Source organism: Chelmon rostratus, chromosome 11 (assembly GCF_017976325.1).
Source record: "Chelmon rostratus isolate fCheRos1 chromosome 11, fCheRos1.pri, whole genome shotgun sequence".
Lineage (NCBI taxonomy): Eukaryota > Metazoa > Chordata > Actinopteri > Chaetodontiformes > Chaetodontidae > Chelmon > Chelmon rostratus.
The window spans coordinates 4,436,779-4,441,275 of NC_055668.1; positions in this window are offsets into that span (position 1 = coordinate 4,436,779).

Sequence of the window (4,497 nt, forward strand, 5' to 3'; positions counted from 1 at the left end):
GTGCATTACAGCTGGTTAACCTTCCCTCTCTTGACAGTCTGCCATAAAGCAACAACCGTGGCTCACCCTGCTGCTCCTCCACAGCAGGCAAGACCCTGAACGACCACACACACTCCGTCCACCTTCACTGTTAAGTTGTAGACATAGTGCAGTCGACAGCAAGTTTAGTAGCATTGCTGTGAGAGAATGATATCAATGCTGGAACGGTCACAGCTGCACAGAACACACACACACACACACACACACACACACACACACATATCTATTCTGAGCTTCTTTCTGCTGTTCCAGTTCAAAACTCCAAAAGGAAAATGACATGTTTTAAGTCCTGTAGCTCAGAAGCATTTGTTTGAAAGGATAAATAAACAACGTTCCAACAAAGCTGCCTGCCACAGAGTGTCAGATGTTGGGTGAATTAAACTGAATTGCAAGTTCATTAGATCAGTAAACAAAAAATGTGACTGGATGTGAAACAGGTTTGTTCAGAAGCTTTGAATTCACAAAAGTCATTTTATCAGAAATCTAAAATCTCCAGTTGACAGGTGGTTGTCATTACACCAAAGTCCAAGTTTATTTTTAATCAGGTTTGGACTCTCATTAATGCATTACTAACTACTCTTACCTGCTACCTCTGTGAGCCTCTGCAGAAACAGTCACACATTCTATGGTGATCTACCTGTATATCAGGTACTCTGCAAATGTCACTGCAGCCCATTCAATCACTTATTGCAACTAAAAGAGAAAGGAAACTGACACCTGGTGGACAGATGTCATCATTACACCTTGACTCATTAGCTGGTGTGTGTGTGTACCACTGGTATGCTCTGGTAAATGCAAACAACCAGCTGTTGAGCTTCTGTTTATAACTTCAAACACTCTTTCTGTTATCTAACATGTCTGTGTCTCTCTGTAGGAATGGTGAGGGGTTGTATGGAGTAACAGCTGGTGGTTTTGCTCCTTCTGACTCTTCACTGAACACCTCCATGTCAAAGTAAGTGAGCTCTGTCCAGTTTGAACCAAAATGTACTTTTCTTTGCTGTGATTGGCTCATGATCTATGGCAGCAAAAGACCATAAATGAGCCGGACTTATAATCAAATCACAACATGCTACCAGTTAATTAAGAGCTGCTCGTGTAATATTACACGAGTCTTCACTTATTGCATGTGCATTCAATCAGGAATATTACTTTGTCACTTAAAGTTCCTCTCCTGGCATTGATTTAATCCCGGAAAAAATTACCTCTGCTCATCAAAATTACATATTCAGAAGTTTTTAAAGGTGCAGAGTCGCTGCTACCTGTGCCTTTATTCACTGTTGTGTCTCATGTTTTGTATTGTTGTTCTTGTATTATTCTCCTTACTTTACTGTTTTTCCTAAAATACCACTTTCCTCACAGTTTTGCACCATGATGACGTGTGCCCCCCCCCTTTTTTTTTTTGTCTTTTTCTGTATTCCTGTAAAAAAGAAAGCATAAAAACCAGCAGACGGAGAGCGAGCATACATAAAGAAACCGGCGAATGTCTTGCTCAGTATGTTTGAGACGCGAAACTTTAGTTTGTTCTTTAATAAGCAGTGTTTGAGAAAACAATAATAATAGTATATAATAATAATTAAAGTAAATAATAATAATTCTGCGCTTGCTGTCATTTTTTTTTTTTTTTTACTAATCTCAAGTTATTGTTGTGCTTTTCATATCTTTTATTCTCACAGTATACACATTATGCTCGTGTCTGTGTGTGCACACTAGCCGGCCTGTAGTTGTGTTTTGGCGTGCATGTCAACAGTGAGTTGTCCTCTATCCACAGTGAAAGCTGCTGCTGAAGGTGGAGCAGGTCAGGTATTACCATCACCAGGCCCAGCAGAACCCCCAGTGGTCAACCAGAGATATATCTATTTATATACGCCCTGCTCACATGCAACTCTTACATGTTTACGTCACAACCCCAGAGCTGTCAGAACACAGTCGGTGCGGGAGTCCTGCCAGCGGACATCAGATGGTAGGTGTTTGAGCTGAAGGTAAGACTATATGTGGATCACTGCCAGTTTTAATGTGAAATGTTTTGAAAACTAGATGACATGTGGGGTCATGTTTGCTGAGGTTAGATGTTTCTCTTTCTCAGGAAACATATTTGCTCAATTATTTTCAAAGGATGCTCAAAGAGTAACTTAAGACCCTGTGAAGGTCTTGTTTTGGCTGACCTTCAGTTGCTGCCATCAGTGATGTTGGCTGTGGTCGGAGGTTAAACAGGCAGGAGACGTTCAGTCATGACGGTCAACATAAGCACTGCCTCTCAACCTGAGTTACTCTTTGAACTCTTTAGTTCGTTAAACATTAACATTAGTACAGGTCGCTTTTTGCCTTCATTGGATAGCTATAAAGATCACTGAGACTTTCAACATCGAAATCATGGTCATCACAGGTGATCAAAAAATTGTACATTCAATTCAATATGAACCAACACACAAAACAACCTCCTTTTAAATGATCAAATTAAATTAATTTTTGTTCAATATTGGTATCAGAAATATGACCCGTGCAGGTTTAAGGTGAAGCGTTTTCTACAGTCTGACAGGACTGAGCAGTGTGTGTGTGTTTGTATGTATTGCAGCGTCTTCAGCTGAAGAGGTGGAGGCTTGTCACACACACACTGCAGCGGTGACATCTGTCTCCTCCTCCTCTGCATGCCCATTTTAATACAAATCATACGACTGACTAATACATACACTCATTACCCTGCAAACCTTTTTGCATTGTTTTTCAGATATTTATGTTTTTATTCATCAATTTCAATATATATAGTTGTTTTTACTCATAAAGCATTTATAGAGTAAACCAGTTTCTGATGTTTTAGAGTGAACCAAAGCTGATGTTGTCTGTATCATTTTAGTGAAGTTTGGTAACAATTAGCATCTTTCAACTGTTTATTTTTAATAATAATGTACAGCCTCTGTCCTGGACTGCCCTCTGGACACCACTGAGGATGCAGGTGAGAGGAGGATGTTAGCCAAGCTGACATTAATCACTGACATCCCCTCCCACCTCCTGCATGACACAGTGGGGGCCCTCACCAGCTCCTTTAGCAACAGACTGCTGCATCCACCCTGTAAGAAGGTACACTACCACAGGTCCATCACGCCAACAGCTGTCAGGCTACTCAGGCACCGTATAATGTAGCACTCTATTCACACACAAACTGTTTTTTGCCCCACTGTTGTTATACCTGCAATACCTTGCCCAATATTACATTCTTTTATTTTCTTTAAGTACTACACCTTCGCACCTATATTTTTATTGTACTGCGACACATATATATGTATCTACTGTGCAATAGAGAAAATACTGTACTTAACTTATCCAAACCATCCACGTGCAATTGTGCAAATCAATGAGCAATTCTCAAATTTCCTTGTGCAATTTTTCAATATTTTTTCAACATTTTCCATTGGCCATATATTTTTTATAGTCTTTTGTATAACCTGTACATATTATGACATATAGTCAATGTCTTGTTTTGTATTTTTTTATTCTCTATTGCCTTTGCTATTGCTATTTCTATTGGTGCTGACTGGAACACCTAAATTTCCCCAGCTGGGGATTAATAAAGTTTATCTTATCTTATCTTATCTTATCTTATCTTATCTTACATTTAGCTAAAGTGTAAAGAAGACATTTAAACTCAAATTTGCTATTTAATAATGTTGAATAAACTGACTATTACTGAATTGCACCCAGTCATTTATTCACATAGATCAGTGCTGCCTAGCCTTTTTTACTCATGATCTGTTGTCACAGGATGCAAGTTTTGAGTTCAGTTCTTCTGAACTCGCTGAACATATGGATTTAGTATAATCAGGCCTGCTCAAAATTTCAAATGTTTTATGAAAGACAGAAACAGTACCTTCTGAGGGAGCTGTCGGCCTTCTGTATTTATATATTGTGATAAAAATGCAAGAACTGCAACCTTGCTGCTGCTAATATGAAAGCATGATTGTCTAGTTTGTTTTGTTTCTCTACTGGCTGAGGACGTTTTGTGTGTACTTACACACAATTAAAAAAAATTACAATCTTTTATAGACTGTTCTTTCATCACTACGACGATGAGGATGACTAATAAAAGTAGTAACAGTGTAGCATGTTCCATTGGTAAGTGCGAGTTGCCAGATGAGGGAAGGTGTTGCAAAGCACAGGCAGAAACTGAGACATTTTGTCAGGCCAGAAACATCAACACAAGGCCAAACAATCACTGAGTCATACTGTCAGTACAGACGAACAGCTGTACCAGCCCACACTGCTGTGGAATGGTCAGAATAAAATAATTAGGCCTTGAAATAGCATCAAATATTCCTGTGTAATGGGCCTGGCTCTACAAAAGCCTGTAGAGGGCAGTTTGCAAGAACTCCAGTAGCCTTTTCATTTGGATTGCATGAAAAATTTACTGTATCACCTTTAATGTTGACAGACAGCAGGACCAACAGCAAGGAGACAGCTGCACAG